Here is a 19,152-nt window from a genome sequence, read left to right on the forward strand (position 1 = left end):
GGCCTGCGTTTGATCCCTGGTTGGGGAGCTAAGATCCTGCAAGCAGTGCAGCCAATTTAAATAAATAAATAAACAAATAAAGTGAACACATGTCCCTAGCCTTTAAAAAATATATGAATGAAACTCCTGATTATGAAAAATTGAACCTTTGAAATGAGAAATTTCAAAGAATGAATGTCAAAAACTCTATTGACAGATGAATGGATAAAGATGTGGTACATATATATAATGGAATATTACTCAGCCATAAAAAGGAAAAAATTGGGTCATTTGTAGAGACGTGGATGGATCTAGAGACTATCATACACAGTGAAGTAAGTCATAAAGAGAAAAACAAATATCGTATATTAACACATATATGTGGAATCTAGAAAAATGGTACAGATGAACCGGTTTGCAGGGCAGAAATTGAGACACAGATGTAGAGAACAAACGTATGGACACCAAGCAGGGAAAGCGGCAGGGGGTGGTGGTGGTGGTGTGATGAATTGGAAGATTGAGATTGACATGTATACACTGATGTGTATAAAGTGTATGACTAATAAGAACCTGCTGTATAAAAAATAAATTAAATTAAAAAAAAAAAAGTCGAAAACTTCACTAACCTGTGAGGTCCATGGGATTTCACCTACTACTTTACCCTCTTGCCCCAGGCCTCAGAGACTTTGTGCTGACTGCTCCCTCTGCCTGGAGAACACTGTCCAGATTCTGTCTCACTTTCTCCCTCACTCCCTCAAGTCTGTGCTCAAACGTCCCCTTCTCACGGAGGGCCTCCCTGGTTATCCCATGTAAACCCATATTCTCCGACCGACATAATCTCCTTCCCTGCTTTATATTTCACCATAAAATTTTTCACCATCTAACTTGCTCTACTTTTAATGTATGTGTTTTGGGGGGAGGTATTTGGTCAGTTTTGCTCACTACACTATAACCTTCATGAGGGCAAAGATATTTTTCCCTGTGTTCACCACTGTCTCCCTAACATCTACTGCAGTTTCTGGCACATAGTAAGTGCTCAAAGAATATTTGTCAAATGAATAGTTTAGAAAAATAACTCTGGCTCCAATGTATATTATTTGTCTATTATGACACAAAAGAAATAGAAAAGATATGATATAATGTATCTCTTCGTATTATACCTTCTGGCATCAATATATATCTTCATATTACTAGTTGTATGTTCTCAGCATTTCCTTCCTCCTTTTCTCTCTTACTAATAACCCAAAGACTATTTTTGCCCTCCCCTGATCAACACAGAAACCAAAACAAAGACTCAAAGTATTAACAGGGGTCTTAAGATGGCTGCTGGACGGCCAGCTATGGACCGCAGAAAAGATGTGGAGTGGGCTGCTACCTCCTGGCCTAAATTAAAGTGATGTTGAGTTGAATTCTGATGATGAAGCCACAGTAGAGAGCTCTGAACTTAACTTACAAGAAGGTAAAGAAGATGGGACCATTACAAACACAGAGGTCTCAGATATCCCTACAGATGGACCAAAAACTGAAGCAGAAGCAAATGTAAATGCATATGAAGAGTGTCTCTCTGGAATTCCCTTAAATATGTGGAATAAATTTCAAGAACTGCATACAAAACATTCTGAACAGAAAACCTCAACTTCAAGATCCAGAAAGAAAAAAAGAAAACGCTCCAGAAAAGGTAAATTGAAGAATGAAGAATCTCAAAGTGAACAGTCCTCAAGTGAAACCCAGTGGAAGGAGCTTACTCAGTATTTTGGAGTCAGCGATAGGTTTGACTCCCCTGTTAAAAGGAAAAAAATTGCAAAGTCGGGCCTTGAAAAGAGCATAGACCAGGCTGTGGAAGAGTGGAACATTGAGAAGGCTGAGGAACTCAGCAATCAGGTAGCTACTCGAGAGCTTGGTGCAAAAATTGCCAAAGTGATTGCCTGCCACAACTTTGTAAAAGCCAAAAAGGATGCTGAAAATTCATGGGCTGCTGAAAAAAAGAAGAAACTTGCCTGGGGGTTTGAAGCAAAGAAGAGGTGAGAAACCAAAAGCAACATGGGATATATGTGACTTGCCAGAGTTCTTCAAGACCTTTGAGATTTCACTTGAGTCTTCAGTTGCTTAATTTACTGAAAAGATTTTCCTGTTCATGTTAACTATGTCGGGAAACTGATGGAAATAGAAAAAGATAAGCATAAAATTTGGAAGTTGATTATCAAAAAAAAAAAGTATTAACGGAAATGCAAAACAGAAAATTCGGTTGCAATGCACACTTTTTTTCTTCCTGCTCCTAAAGATTAGTTAAGGCCATATTTGTGGGAAGCAGAGAAGAAAGTTCAGTAGTGACTAACTAAAAAAGAAGGAAGGGCTGAGGCCTCAGAAGTAGGAGGGAAGAACAGGACTATCTGAAGGAACACCAAGAAGCTAAAAGGAGCCAACCCTGGGTGGCCCTACACTGAACACTTTGCCCTAAACGGAGAAATGGACCCTTTTTGTGAGGTAGGACATGAAGAAAAGCTTCACGCTTCTGATAAAATGGAACCGAACAGAACCACGTAGGAATTTCCCTAATAGATGAGATTTTTTTTTTAAACGAGAAAAATTAAAGAGCAGTACTGACTGGTGAGCATAGAACTGGAATGCAAACATAATTTTCTTTGCCTATAAGCTATTTAATGGCACAAGGAATCTCATGCCAAAGGCTTGGATAAGACAAGGGACCTAATCCACTCAAAGAAGAAAAGCACAGTCAAATTCTCATTAAAGTTAGAATTTTTAATAATTCCTACTATCATTTCTTCTTCAATAACAAGAACTTCTTATATCTTAGTCATTTGATGACCCTGAATGTGCAATTCTGATTATTCCTTAGAACACTTTTTTGTAAATTCTATTCCTAGGACCTCTGCCTCTAGAAAAATTGTCTTCTTATATCCTTGGTGTTGGAAGAGATCAATCTCAACCTGCCAAAGCAGTGGTAATCCCCCAGAGGGCTTGTAAAACAGACTGAAGGTGGGCCCCACTCTCAGAGGTTCTGATTCATAGGCTTGAGTTGAGACCTGAGCATTTGCATTTCTAACAAACTCCTAGGTGATACCAGTGCTGCTGGTCCAGGTACCACACTTTAAGAACCACTGACTGAAGTATGGTATTTAATTTTTAAAGCGTTATAAGCATCTTTGGCTTCAATTAGCTGCTTTGTCTCTCTTATACAACTTGTATCCTTAGTTGCTGGCACAGGGTGGGCTCTCAGTAAGTATTTCTTGAATGAATGAGATAGGCTTGTTTCCAAAATCATACAAAAACAATCAGATATCATTACATCCATATTGAATTTTTTACCAGTTATAAAGATAGAACTTCTACATCATGAACATACTTTGTAAATGAAAAAGATATTTATAGAATAAGGCTTAGTTTTCTGTGTTATTTAATAAGTTGAGACTTTTATTTTATGCCATAAAAAAGTAGGTGTTAAAATACTTTCTTTAATTATCCTGAGCTAATGGGAAAGTTGAACTGATATATAAATCATTAACCAAGTCAACGAAAGACTAAATGACATCACTGTTTGCAGTACCAACCCAAGTTTCACAGTAGTTCAGAAACAAAAAAGGAAGGGAGGGTGCAAATACTTGAGGCATCGCATCATATACAGCAATATAGCAAATGTTGAAAACAAAAAAACCTGGGCTGGATCATCACCATATACTTGTCATAAGCTAAGGTTTTTGCACAGATGCCATATTTGTATGCAGTAGCTGGTTAACAGTAACAACATGCAGTAAAGAATAATATTTTATTAAATAATATTTTTAATTTTTTAATATTATACTATGTGATACACAATTACATTTGGGCGTTATCAAAAAAAGAGACTGTCATTTGAAACTAATTTGTTTCTAAAAGAGAAAAAAGAAACCAGTAACTATATTGATGACTCAAATGATGGTGCATCATACGCAAAGAATCAAGTAAACAAGTGAAACAAAAATTTAAAAACCCTTTCTACCCTAAAACTTAATACCAGGGATTTATTTTCAGCAGAACCACACCACCTACCACGTTAATTTAATGTTCATTTGAACTTTATTATTTTAATTTGATTGGTATTTAATTTGTAAATCTGTTGGCTTTATAATTATATAAAAACTATAAACACAGAGACGTTATATAGTGTTTTATGTGTGTACATATTTAAATAATTTTATTTAAAAAAATGTTTACTGATGAGAATTTACTGATGAGAATATTGTCCCTGTAATTAGTTTCATAGTCATTATCCAATGTTATCATTGTCTTAGCCATCTTTCCTATCTCTAATCTTGCCTCTATTCCTTTCCCTACATTGCAGGAATACGCAGCCAGCATGATAGGTATAAAATATAAATCTTATAATGACCCCTTCCTCTGATACACTTTGCAATGGCTCCCTCTTTTTGTCTGGATAAATTCTAAGTTCCCTAAAATGACATAGAACATCCTTCATGACCTGGCTCCTTCTTATCTCTCCAGACTCATGGCTGACATCTCCTCACCTCCACCCGTAGTCACTTGGACCACTAGTGATTCACTATGTTTGTTCTCTTTTGTACAAAGCCTTTGTTTGAGCTGTTCCATCTGCCAAGAATGCTAGTCCCATAATCTCACTGGACTTGCTTAACTCCATGTTGTTCGTAAGACTCAGCCTGGATGTCAATTCCTCTCTAAGTTTTTGCTGATCCCCTCCACAGCACTCTAGATTATCCATAACAATATTCATCACACTCAGTTATTATGTTCTGTTTTCTTGTTTGTGTTCCCCAAGAGTTTGTGGACATTTCTAGAGCAGGAGCTGTATCAATATTAACATTATTGAATTCCTCCCAAAATCTTGTCATACATACACTAAGCAAACTTTTTAAAATATAAGAATAAAACTCAATGATAGAATAAATAGGTCTGAATTTTCTATAATTTTTTTTTTTTTTTTTTTTTTTTTTTGGCTGTACTGCACGGCATGCGGGATCTCAGTTCCCGGACCAGGGATTGAAACCACACCTCCTGCAGTGGAAATGTGGAGTCTTAACCAATGCACCACCAGGGAAGTCCCATGAATTTTCTATAATTTTTAAATAAATCGAGCCGCTGTCACATTAACCACCACTGAGACCCTCCTCTAGCCACGAGGAAGATTGGAGTGCTAAGTAAATACCTGAAGCCCTTCCCCGATGATGCCTTCACTCCTTGAAGACACTAAATACCCAAGTGCTTGAACTAAGAACTGCTCCACTGTCCCCTGCCCTGGGAGCTCCATGAGGGTAGCAACTGTATTCCACTGCATTTCAGTGCCAAGCACATGGTAGATGCTTAGTAAACATTGGTTGCCTATTGTAACCTAATTATGGTTACTGACAAGCCTTATTTCTGGCCATTAGTGCACGGTCAAATTTAATTCAGACAGCCAACTGGATATTGGTTCCTGAACTCTCAGTGACTCACCCAAATATACTTTTACTCCCCATCACCTTCCCTTCTGTTTTTGTTTTCTTCTTCCTTTGTACTCAACTTCCAAAAACTTAAGACAGATGATGGGCAGAGTGGTTTTGATTTAGTTCTTTGTTTTTCGTTATGGAGAGAAGAGGTAGGAAAGATGAGAAATTTGGAGAAATGAGGATAGGAAAACTAGAAAGACATTTTCATCTTTCCTCCACCCCCCATCAAGCCAATATTAACAGTCAGTGCTAATGTAACCTCTAAATTTCTACTTATAAAAAAAGAAACCTGAAGGGCCTACCAATTATTTGATTACTTGTGAGATATGACCTCCTTGTTATGTGTCTACAATTTGAAGCAATTTGTTAGTGCAATAAATAGGAACTAGCCTAAAATAAGTAAATTAGTTTTTCAGAATAAAAGTAGTAATAATAATACCTTACTCATTTTGCAACTTTAAATATGTGAATATTCATGAAAGGGAATTTTTAAAAGTATTTTAAATAAAAACTGAAAGGAAAAGAGATTACAGACTTGATTTTGGCAGCATATAGATATGGTAGTATAATATTAATTTATCTAAGTACTTTGTAAATTTATTATCCAGATTTCCTTTCTCTTAAACTATCAAGACTAGCTGGTTAAAGGCAAAAACTAAAAATTACTGTTATACTACTTACAAAGAAAGGACCTGGGAAGAGGATTTAATTATAGTATTTGAGAGCAGAAACACTACCCTTAATCACTGTTCATGAATTTGCTAAACTGGGATATTATATGGTAAACACTGTTCAAATCTTTCAAAAGAGATACTATACATTTCTTATTATAAGAAGGTTATGAGGCTTAATTAGTTAATATATGTAAAGAATTTTAAGATGAAATGTTTCCCTCCCTCCTTTCAAATGTCACTGAAATCACTAAACAAGTGACAATCAATACTCCCTTCTTAAAGTTTGCTGTGCAATAATCTAAGTTTTCCATGTTAGAACCAAAATTTGAGCCCCATATCCATGAATAAAAATGTTCAGTTCTTTTTTAAAAAATACCTATAATATTATTCAGATCAATCTGGAGTTTTCAAAGACAAAAAATACCCATCCTAAGAATGATATTATTGAGATTACTGAACCACATTCACTTTCCAGAATTTGATGTAATACACAAATACCCAATTTAAAATTTCTCTACAATGAGAAAAGATTTAGAACAATACAAAATATTTATTATTTATAGAGCAGCTTCAAAACTCCATGTGGTATATTTGTACAGGTTTTTTTTATGTCTCTCTTAAAAGCAATGGGATATTTAGGATTGATTATTCCTGGCACTCATTTTGCATATTTGCCTTTCGACCCTCTGGAATTTGAGGCTACTGGCAAGATAACTATGTATCTGAGTTCAGACTCTGGTAGAAACAAGTGAGAGTCTCGAGTGACAGGCTCTCTCTCTGTGGCAACATCTTGAGGTAAAGATAGCAAATTTTAAAAGTGTAAGAAAATAAGCCAAACCTAAGGGGAAAAAAGCAGGGGAGGAGAGTGGAAATGAGGAAGGCATAGAGTGTAATTCAGAAAGGTTCTGAAGAAGTTCCGTGAAAGAGCGTGAAGCCCCAGAGCAGGTTTCCTCAACCTTGGCACTGTTGACGTTTTGTGCCAAAAAGGTCTTTGTCGTGAGGACTATCCTGTGCATTGTAGGATGTTTAGCAGTATCCTTGGCCTTCACTTACTAAATGCTGGGAGCACTCCCCATCCCACCCCACCCCCCTGCCAGCTTGTGACAATCAAAAATGACTGCAGATATTGCCAAATGTACAAAGGGCAGTGGGGGGGGGGGGCAGCTAGGGGAAATGAGGCAGACAAAATAGTCTCCAGGGACAGAATCTGGCACAAGAAGAAGAGCATCATCGCAAGTGCCTACATAAAACAACCCTTGGGAGCTTTGACTGTGACAATGTAGAGGGAATGGCCAATCAAAGAGTCAGAAATGGCAAATGATGCCACCAAAAGCTATGATTAATTGTATCCACTAGCTGGGGAAAAAATGCTGATGGTAATAGCTGCCTTTGAGTGGCGTCTCCTACCATAAGTACCTGCCTGTAGAAGCTCCACAGCAGATACCTAGCAGTGAGGGTCATGGTAGTCAGCTATATGCTCTTTAATGAAAGGAAGAGTCTAATAGCTTCTTCCAGGAAACTTGATGGGCCTAAATACCAAAAACTTCTTGCAGGCGATTCACTGAGTTTCATTTAATTCATTAAATATTTATTGAGCACTCAGTGTGTGTCAGGCCCTGTGCTGGCTATCAGGAATGCAGTCATGAAAACAGTCTACCCTCAAGGAACTTACGCTCTAGAGAGAAATATAATTACAACAAATCTGGTCTTCAAATTCCTGGTATAGGGTGTGACCCAGTCAGAGAGGATCCCAGTTCTCTACACTGATAACCACCACATAACTAAAACTTCAAAATCATAGTACTCTTCATTACTAAAGAGCAAAAACTGCTTAGCTTGTTTCTCTATTCAAATGCTCTTATTTTTTTTTCTCCTCTCATTTTAAATTTCTCAGCCATTTCACTGGCATTTCAGGCAGCTGCTTTTTCTCCATTTCAGAGCAATCAATATATGAACATTTTAAATAGCTAAAAAGCACTTCAGTTGCAAATGTATTTTTCTGCTGGCAACCATGTGCACGATCACTTGGATTTACATGACGATGCTGGCTAGCCAGTCAGTGAGCCTTCCTGAAAATGCATTTGACACAGTTGATGACCGATGTGCTGTCATTTCTTATTTAGGCCCAGCTGCCTAATAATAGCAAGGTAACATTATTAATAAATTACTGGCATAGCTAGTTAGGGAAAATACAATCCAATTACATATAGTTTTTAATTCATTACAGGCAAAAAGCTCACTGCTTTTCCATATATGACTCCCAGGCCCGTCTTCAGGGGAATTGAACGACACAGCCTTTATAGACTAGTCATTGGTATTCAGAATAAGAAGCAACTGCTTGGAACAGGAAGCACAGAAGCCAGGCATTTGGCAGCATCACACAGAGTTCACTGTGGAAGTCAACCGTCAAAGAGACCAGGCTGACAGTAACTGGCCTCTGTTGCCATGGAAACAGCAGTGAGCTGTGTTAGTAAATAGTTTGGGTTCTCTCACCTACCAGGATGTAAATTCAGAATTTACTGCTGATTTTTAAGTCTACCATTTGTAAGTGACCTATTTATGAAGTAAATACTAGAAATCACTCTTTGCTTCAGAGGAAATACCCAAACATTCATAAGAAAATCTGAAACTTAAGGTTTCCAAACAAAATTAAATTTAATTGTGCAGAATATCTGACAAAAAAAAGTCTATCTCTTCATTCTAATGGTTGCTTATTTTGCCAAAAACTAGTTCCTAAAAATACACAAATAAAATAAAAATTTAAATGGTAAAGATGTGAGGATAATCCTAACGACTTTTCCAAATTCAGGATAAGGAGTCAAGTCACTTTTTAATTTTATTCAAGCCATAGTTGTATATTTCAAATTGTAAAAAAGCTGTATTTATTTTAAATCTCTCATTCTCACTTATAGCCAAATGAGCTAAGTAACACTGTCTCCTGCCCACTTTTTTTTTTTAACATCTTTATTGGAGTATAATTGCTTTACATGGTAAACAATGGTATGTTAGTTTCTGCTTTATAACAAATGAATCAGCTATATGTATACATATATCCCCATATCTCCTCCCTCTTGTGTCTCCCTCTCACCCTCCCTATCCCACCCCTCTAGGTGGTCACAAAGCACCGAGCTGAGTTATTTGTAGTGAGGTGGATGGGCCTCCTGCCCACTTTTAACTCAAACATCCCCTTATGGGAATTCCTCTCTCTTGATAATTACAATAATTATTATCCCTAGTTTACAGATATATAAAGTATGACAGAAGAAAAATGTCCTGACTACAGCAATTCAGGGAAAAAGCCGTAATGCAAGCCTCTAAGTCTCAGCTCTCTTAATCCGTATCTCTTCTAGGTCATTCTGGCTTCATTAAGTGTCTTCTTTCAACTATTTTTCAATTTCATGCTAAATTATATTTTCCCATAAAGTCTACAAGTATAAGAGTTATTCTGGGGTTTTTCTGTGAGAAGCCTACTCCCCCTCATCACCAAATGCTAAAACATGCCCATCACCCTCTTCTGTGATTTCTACTTTCATCAATAAACATTTACCAAGCAAATGTCTGTATATCATGTTGTATATGCTTGGCAAAAGAGTAGATGATACAAAGACGAATAAAACATGTTTTCTGCTTTTGAAGAGCTAGTCTAGTGGGAAAAGCAGAAATATAGATACATCTGCTACAATTTGCTAAGAGCTACAGTAGAAGTAATAGATTAAAAGTGCAATGGGAGCATTATGAGGCAAAAAAGCTAATTTTGCTACCAAAAATAGAAAAGGTCTCACTGAGAAGGTGGTATTTTCATCATATTTTAAAGAATAAATAGGAGTTTATACATGGTAGTTGAAGAGGCAGATACTAAAATATACTTTTCAAAAAGTTAAAAACATTACTCTCGTTCATATATAAAATGAGCACGTGTCAAATATTTTTTGACTTACAGAGATTTATATCCTCTGCTAGATAAAATTCATTTTCATTGCCATGAACAGGAATTGTTTGTATTGCTATGAACAAGAATCATTTGCACTGCTATCAGTTTTCTACACTTAACTTCTACCACTAAAGAAGTGTAAAATAGTCTAGTCAATAGAAAAATCAATCAACCCTGCACACCCTTATAGAATCAAAAATCTCCAGAGGATCCTCTAGATAAAATCCAGTAAGCCCATTTCCAAGTCTTTTACAATTTTTTCTGACAGTGGAGGCATTCCAAATTTGGGGGTAAATATGTTAAAAACAAAGAGATATAGAAAAGTAAGTACTTGGATATGACTGAAGATGAGGCATTGGGAGGATAAAGACGTCAATGCGGTCGTGGAAAGAGGTTAAGATTACACTGGAATTGTGGGCTAAGGGTCAAATTGTGGAGGATCTCATATGCTATGCTAAAGAGTTTAGACTTTGCCCCAAAACAGTGGGAAGCCATTGAAGGATTTTGATCCTTAAAGTATCAAGCTAAAAGATGTTTTCTGTTTCCTCACTCCTAATTCTGAATTTATTCAAATCTGCAATTCCTACATATATGGCTTGTTTTGGAGTATTTCTTCTTAATACAATATTTATTTTTTTCCTGTTTGTTTTCTAACCTTTAAAAATGTCTCCATTTCTCTCCCTATTTCCATCCATAAATGTTACCCTAGGAAAAAGCCATGTAGATTCTAGAACTCAAGCAACTGTCACTGGATTGTTTTTAAGATTACTCCCTTGAGAAAGATTATGTTTCCATTATGTAAGAATATAAAAATCATTTTCAGTAACTAAATGATAGTTACTCATATACTAAAATTAAAATGATTAAGAATCAAAGAAAAGGTAATTCTGAAACATGATGGTAAAGCAGGAGAACAGATACATGATTTCATTGTTGATTATTTCACATTTCAATAAAAATTAAAATCAAAACTGACACTGTCATTTCTTTTTAAGACAAACAGGAGTCTCTACTAATACTCATTACTTTTAAACAATCAAGTAAATGAAATCAATTTTCATGCCTAATATCACAATTTAAAATATAGTTGACCCTTGAACAACACAGGGTTAGAGTCGGTCACCCTCCACACAGTGGGGAAAATCCACTTATAACTTCACAGTCGGCCCTCCATACCCACGGTTCTGCATCTATGGATTCAAACACAGATACTATAGTACTGTATTTATTAAAGAAAATCTAGGGGCTCCCTTGGTGGCGCAGTGGCTGAGAGTCCCCCTGCTGATGCAGGGGACGCGGGTTCGTGCCCCGGTCCGGGAAGTTCCCACATGCCGCGGAGCGGCTGGGCCCGTGATCCATGGCCGCTGAGCCTGCGCGTCCAGGGCCTGTGCTCCGCAACGGGAGAGGCCACAACAGTGAGACGCCCGCATACCGCAAAAAAAAAAAAAAAAAAAAAGGGTCTCCCTTTATATACCAAGTAATATATGGCTAAGAGACTTGATAAAGTGTGAAGGTTTCTGATAAAAATGTATAGTTTGGCTCCTCTATTAGTAATTTCCTTACAAGCAACATAAATATGATACCAATAGAATGTCAAAGGAGAAGTTGATTCTAAAATTGCTGGCAAGCTGAAAATTCATTGAAATGTTTTCGCCTTTCTAAGCTTGAGTCCTGTTTTTAAAATATCGTTCACTTCCTTGAGGCACTATTTATGATGGCTTACTCTCCGTTGTTATTTTTTTTCCTAATTTCTCACTGTGTGATTTAGTGGTTTTTCTTCTCAAGGAAGATTCTTTATTCCTTTCCTGCTATGGAATGCTTTTCATGAAAGCAGCCGTGAATTATTTACTCCATACCTCCTACTGTGGCACAGGTCACATTACTTTTAAGATGGGTTGTTATGTAGGTTTCTTGTGAGAGCCCAAGTCAGGAGCAGGCTCAGAGATACAAAGTAGGAGGAAGCCAAATTCCCAAGTGCTATATCATATAGTTTAGATGATATAGTTTTAAGTTACACACACACACACACACACACACACACACACACACACAATTGTGAGCATTGCACATATTTGTCCTCAAAAACAACATCTCTGAGAACATAATAAAAATAACACATTTATATTCCCTGAATAGTATAAATGTGTTAACAACAAAAAAAATGGCTAAACATTAATAATGAAGCTTAAGGATAAAATAATATTACACAGAAAAAAGTTATAAAATGGAAATCTTAGGCTCTTAATTTTCATTAGCTTTTGTAGATAATCCCAGGTGAATCTCTATCTTTTCTATGATCATGGCTGCACACATTTTTTAAATGACACTGACCTTACATTATGGGACACCCTTGAGATAACTCCTGCATGGAGTTTGAGGACCTCCATCCCCAACATTGCCCCTAAGAAAAACTTTTTTAACTTGCCAAGAGAAAATGAGACTTTAAAAGACTGTGACTAATGATGCCAACTTCTATTCTCCCCCTTTGCAGAGAGACCATATAGTTTAGAGTTTCTGCCACACACATAACAGTAGACACACTGAGGCTCTTTACTTCCTAGATAGGCTGCTCATAACTTTTGCTGTTATAAATTACACTGAATAAATATCCTTATATAATTTTTGATTACACACACACATTCTAGAAGTGGAATTTCTAAACCCAACAGTGTAAACATTTTGCTGTTCCCTTGCTAAATACTGCACTGTCAAATTACCTTCCAAGAATGTTGTACTAGAAAAGTTTCTGCCTGTTAATTTTACTTATATGTATGTATAAAGTTGCTTTCTAAGGTAAGTAAGTGGAAGTGTCTAACTTTGGTAAAGTTATACATTTTCGATGCTGAGACAGATATATCGAACAAGCAAAATTAAGTGTACAGAGATCACTCAGCCTCAAATGCATATTTGCATTAAAATTTCTTCACCTAGGGACTTCCCTAGTGGTCCAGTGGTTAAAACTTTGCCTTCCAATGCAGGGGGTGCAGGTTCGATCACTGGTCAGGGAACTAAGATCCCACATGCCTTGCAGCCAAACAACCAAAACATAAAACAGAAGCAATATTGTAACAAATTCAATAAAGACTTTAAAAAAAAGTGGTCCGCATCCAAAAAATCTTTAAAAAAAAATTTCTTCACCTAGACTTTTGAAAAAACAATTTTAATAACTTCTGGTATATACAGAAAAACAAAATTAAATATCAGTTTCTTCCCCAAAGCAATAAAAATTGCACACTTAAGACTTCTGTGCAGGTAAATCTCTACATCTATTCTTTTCTTTTTTTTATTGAAGTATAGTTGATTTACAATGTTGTGTTAATTTCTGTCTGCACCTATTCTTAAATGAGATTTGTTTATAAATTTTCCTTAAAAAGACTCCATTGCTGGAGTGATATCTTCTTAAGAAGTGCTTCTGTATCTCAATAAAACTAGGGGAAAAAAAGAAAAAGAAACACTTCTGTAACCAAAGACTGGTGCTTCTCCTTATCTAAAGTTGACTTTACACTGAGGCTTTAGGTAGCAACACAAATCATATAAAACCAACACCACACTGTCCAACAAAGAAAAACAGGGAGCTTACAAGAGGAAGCACATTGGCATAGCTGACCCTTAGCAATACACACATAAATAGATGGCTTGACTACCACATGCACCAAGAATAACATTTAAATCTAAAAAAAAAATTGCAGTCAGGTGAAACCTGGCATTTATATATTTTTGTCTATTTCAAATTAAACTTAACCAAATACCTTAAAACCAACTTTTTATCAAGGACAGATAGAAAGAAAGTTGACATATAAATATAAATCTGAATTTATCATATGGTCAATATGTACATGTCTACATAAGAATTATCTTTTTCCGTGAAATCTCACAGTAAATTCAGTAAGATACAATCTGTGTGTGTCTTCCTCTCTGTTTCTGTCTGTCTCCATCTCCCTCTCTCACACACAGGCACAAAAAAATTATTAGGTGATGTGATTTCCATCACAGTCAAGAAAATAGCCATTCACTTAGAAAGCAGGAGGAGCAGGCAGATATCATTTGGTTCAGGGGCTGCAAGTTCAAATGCCCAGAGGAGCTATGAAGTACCACAAGCTCGGCTTAAAACAAGAGAAATGTATTCTATCAGAGTACTGGAGGCTACACGTCAGAAATCAAGTTGGGGCCAGAACATGCTGTCTCTGAAGGCACTAAGGAAGGATCCGTCCTTGCCTCTTCTAGCTTCCAATGGTTGCCAGCAATCCTTAGCTTTCCTTGCCTTACAGATGCATCATTCCAACCTCTGCCTCTGTCTTTCCATGGCCTGCTCTCCTGTGTGTCTGTTCTCTGTGTCCAAATCGCCCTCTTCTTTAAAGGACACCAATTATAATGGATTTAAGCCCCACCCAAAACCAGGATGACCTCATCTTAATTCAATTACATCTGCAAAGACGCTAACAAAGTTACATCCACAGATTCCAAGGTGACACTATTCAACCTAATACAGCATCTAATCTATTCAGGATTGATTTTATGAAGATTCTGAAATATCAGTAATCACTACAGAATAAATAAGATTCTAAAATAAATCAAATGAATGTACATATTCCTTACATTGTTTTCAAAGATTATATTTAATGCTGGGTATATGGAGACACCACTAATATTACAACTGAAAAATCAGAGAAAATGCATAATTATAAAAATTTGGCTGATTTTAAGCTGTCTTGCCTCATGTATCTCAAATTATCAGTAGATTTTAATGCTTCAATAATCCATAAGAAGCTAAATAATCAGGCAGAATAAATGGGGAGGAGGAATCAATGATACAATGGCCTCCTCTCTCATTTCCTTGCATTACTTGAGGGGCTTCCTTGATCTCCAACTGTAGTTATTAAGTTATCTATTACTGTGCCCATTGTTAAGCATTACATAAATCAAGTAAACAGATCTATCCCCCAACCATCAGAAGCTTGCAATTTGCAATATTCACATTAATTAACAACTAACATTAGGCTTGCCCTCTGATAGACAGACAAGATCCCTGAGTGTTGGGATCCCACAGCTCTGTCATTTTTAGTTGTAGGACCTGAGCAGGTTGCTTACCCTCTCTATATATCACTTCTTCACTTGAAAAGTGAAATGGGACAGCCTAGATTACCTCTAAAGTTCCTTCCAATTCTAAGTGGAAAGAGGGAATGTCTACATTTATTGAACATGTGCATTAGAGAGTGTTTCAGAAGTTAAATAGAGGAAGAGACCGTCAACACTCAGTCTTTCGTTCAAAGTTTCAAAAGAATAGCATACTAGATGTATTTCATAACATCACTTCAATTGATGTATTGAAGGCAAGAAAATCTTCGGTTAGAAAATGGGAAATGTATTGTTAGAGGAAGGCAGGTGAGATAGACCTGGGAGAGAACAATGAAACAGAGAGGCAGACGAAAGTAAGTGTAAGCTATGGGGCATTGGGGGTGGAGGTAAGTGGGAAGTAGCCATGGCAAATTAGCTGAAAAGGGTAAAAGGGAGAAGCAGGGAAAGGGGCAGAAATGAAAAAGAAAAGAATGGGAATTATACAGAGAAGATATTGAAAAACAGTTTTAGGGTTTCAGAGACAATGCATTCCTCACACATAGATGAGTCCTCCATTTTAGGAAATTCATGCAAAATAACAGAATAAATACTCTTGACTAAAGGATAGACGGTCCTGAATCATCCCATGGGAAAGATGCGAAGCAATGCAATGACACACTACTATGAGAAACCTGGACGCAGATGTAGGAGGCCCTGCTTGTGCCCTGTACCTCTCCCTCCACTCATCTCTGATTTTTCATCACAGCTGCAGTGAACAGTTCCAAATAAGCTCAGACTTGACTTACTTTGGCAGTATCCTAACTCCAGCAGGTACCATACCTCTTTCTATAATACTTTATGGGCCAAGCCTTCTCCAATTCCAATAAAGACTGCTTAGCATCCCCAAGGAAGCACAGCCTGAAATGCTGGAGGGGTTATTGCCCCCAGGGGCAACCTTCAACCAATAGGGGACTGCAGCCACTGCTCCCAAGTGCTTTTGTCTCAAGTCCTTAAGGAGATAACCTGGGATACCTAATGTTTGCCTCTCAGGAAGTCTTGACCTAATTGAGTCCCTACTGCCCACAGTAGAGACTTCTTCTCCCATTCCCCTCTCCCTCTCCCTCACTCCTGCCCTCTGCAATGATCTCTGAAATATACTACTTACACCCAAGTCCTTTTCAATCTCTGCTGCAGACTCAGAGTTTTTGGAAATTTGTCTCTTTCAAGAAAATTCTTGAAAGTAATTTTTCAGTAGTCAAGTCTAAATTTTCAGTAGCAAAATCTAAAGAACAACAGTGGTTAGAAGAGGCATGGAGTCTAGCTCTGTTACCAAGTGGCTGTATGACCTTGAACAAGTCAGTTAACCTGTCCAATCTGTGGTTTTCATGCGAGTGTCAAACTAGACATCTTATGATATTCCAATTAATATAGTCTTTAATTTGAAAATGTATCTATCAATCCATAGTTCAGAAATAATGAGACCAAACAGGTAAGATCCTCTATACCTTGTTTGTTGAAATGTAATTCCTCCACAGTCTATTATATTTCAAGACTTTAATGAGAACCCACAGTGATTTAAATTGATTCACATTTTCTGGACTAATGTTTATTTCCCTTCCAAGTTCCCAAATGGTCTAGTACCAAATCAAATAGAATATCTACATTTATTGCCAGAAAGAATAAGAACTCAGTGCCATAGAGTTTGGGATAATAAAGAACCTATATGGGTTTATTTACTAAACATCCTAATTGTAAACTTATTCTGTAATTCTAAGACAAGTATGTACTGTCTAATTTGTAATATATCTCCTTTTCAAATGAAGCTCTGTAAAGAATTATCAGATAAATTTTAAATGCCACTGTAAATCAACTGTTCATAATTCCATAAAATTATCTGTCTTGATCTATAATAACTAAAATATAGTCCCGAATTAATGCACATATTTAAACAGCACTATAGCATTTTTTGTGTCATGAGAAACTATTTAGGGAACAGTTTCTGACAATTTTGTTTACTGATCAGAAAAATAGCAGAAAAATTTGCATTTGGTTGTCCTTGAAATTTCCTTTCTGCATCAGTTTCTCACTTCTCAGGAGAATACATCCCTTATATGCGAAAGATTTTAGAACATAATCTGGACAGCTACCACACATTCTGCAGAGCTTCTATTTATGGAACTCAGAGAACAAGGCAGGGCCAAAAAACATGTGAAGTTATGAATTCTAACATAAATTAAACCTGAATAATGCCTATACAGAAGTCTAAGAGCCTTCTACTTAAGTGTGACCTCCTTGTAGAGCTTAAAGGGGAAGAAGAGTCAGTAACTGGGAGGCCCTCCTATGGCAGAACTCAAGTCCACACTTCGTGACTGACTACCTTGTTCTGAGATATCAGCAGCTCTAGCAGAGGTTTGTTGCTTGTTACAGAAGGCTCGTATCAGACAAGAATTACCCTCTATGCTACCACAGCACCTTATTTACGGACCTGCCCTTGGACCCAGAGAAGCCCCGTTCTCTTTCCTGAGGTCAATAATTATGGTTTAGATGCTCACCAAAGTCATTCAAAATTTGAAATATTCAGGTCAGGAATGAGGGAGGTATTACTTTTCAGATTTCAGAGAAAAAATCAGTTCATTTTGAAAAATAACATTTATTATAGCAGGAGATATACCAGAAATTCACCACACACATGTTGGAAAGGAAATGCTCGTAATGAAAGGTAAACTTTCTCTCTGCTCTCTTCTTAATGGTCCCTCAGGAGCAAATCTGTGTAATCTCTGAATCTCTCGATGTGGTCTCACATTTCATTTTTATTAGAAATTCAGGGCAGGCCAGACAAGGCACAAGTCCGAAATAAATTAGAAATAGTGTTTGACAACTCTGTGCCAGACATTAAACTAAGTGTTTTATGTATGTAATCACATATAAACCTCATCAAATCATCCTGAGTACCTTGGAAAACTAATTTGTCCAAGATTATACAATAAGCAAGTGTCAGAATCAAAGTCTAAACCAGATCTATCAGATTTTACAATCATAATCTCTCCTATAACAGACTAAACAAAAACTGAAAATTCGGGGGAGAAGATAATCTTAATAGAAAGGAATTCTACTAATGACATCAAAGTTTCCTGTCATGTCTCTGTGGCATCAGAGCCTGGTCAGAAGATTCTATACAATAGAATTATCAAAAATTATTTTACTATTACATTCAATAGTACTATATTATTTATTATGTATAGAACATGTAAGTTGATTTGGGGATAATCAAGAGAGTCAAACCACCAAAGACAATATATACTGAAAAACATCTGCATGAAAATAATACCTATCTTAAGAGAAATGATCTCCTTTCTAAGAAATTCAAGTGATGTTACAGGGGTATTTCTTTGAAGTAACTAGATTGCAGGACTGAACTATTACTTCATCTGTTATCAACCAATTCTAAACAGTAAAATTGAAAATGTTGTACAGCTTCTCTGTTTGATTGGAAAGTTCATGGCAAAGGCTTTGGAGAAGCAATATCAACATCTGAGCCTAAGAGAAGGGCCATATTATGCATTAGAGGACATAATTTAATGGCAGAACTGACAAGATATAGAGATAATAACCAATATTTATTGATCACTTATTGTATGCCAGATACTAGAACGATACATTCATTATCTCAGGCCATACAACAACTCTACCTCTTATGTACTATTATTATCTCCATTTCATAGAGGAAATGGAGGTTTAATGTGGTCAAACAATACCCAAATCACAAAACTTGTAAAAGGCAGAATCAAGATTTGAACACAAGCAGCAGTTTGTTTTCAGGTTCCTTACACCATATTGCCTTCATAATATTTAATATTTGGACTCAACTTCTGATAGTTACTAAAAAGAGGTGCTCACTGAAGAAGATGATGTTTAGGCAGAGGTATAATTAGAGCTGGAAAAATATTAAGATTGCCATTTATTTGGGTTTATCCCTCCTTCTTCCTCTGAGGAATTATCTTCTGTTCATTTTGTGCATGTAATAACCAAATAAATTGTTATGGATAGAAGGACA

The 19,152-nt window shown here is 36.6% G+C and overlaps 1 protein-coding gene and 1 pseudogene across 4 annotated transcripts in view; one reads left to right on the forward strand and one right to left on the reverse strand.

The window, feature by feature from the left end:
• MAPK10 (mitogen-activated protein kinase 10) overlaps positions 1–19,152 on the reverse strand; it is a 350,755-nt gene that overhangs the window by 296,187 nt on the left and 35,416 nt on the right. The gene's annotated exons all lie outside the window — the stretch shown is intronic.
• Positions 1,336–2,034, forward strand: LOC117312429 (protein FAM204A pseudogene; annotated as a pseudogene).

Source organism: Tursiops truncatus, chromosome 5, assembly GCF_011762595.2.
Source record: "Tursiops truncatus isolate mTurTru1 chromosome 5, mTurTru1.mat.Y, whole genome shotgun sequence".
Lineage (NCBI taxonomy): Eukaryota > Metazoa > Chordata > Mammalia > Artiodactyla > Delphinidae > Tursiops > Tursiops truncatus.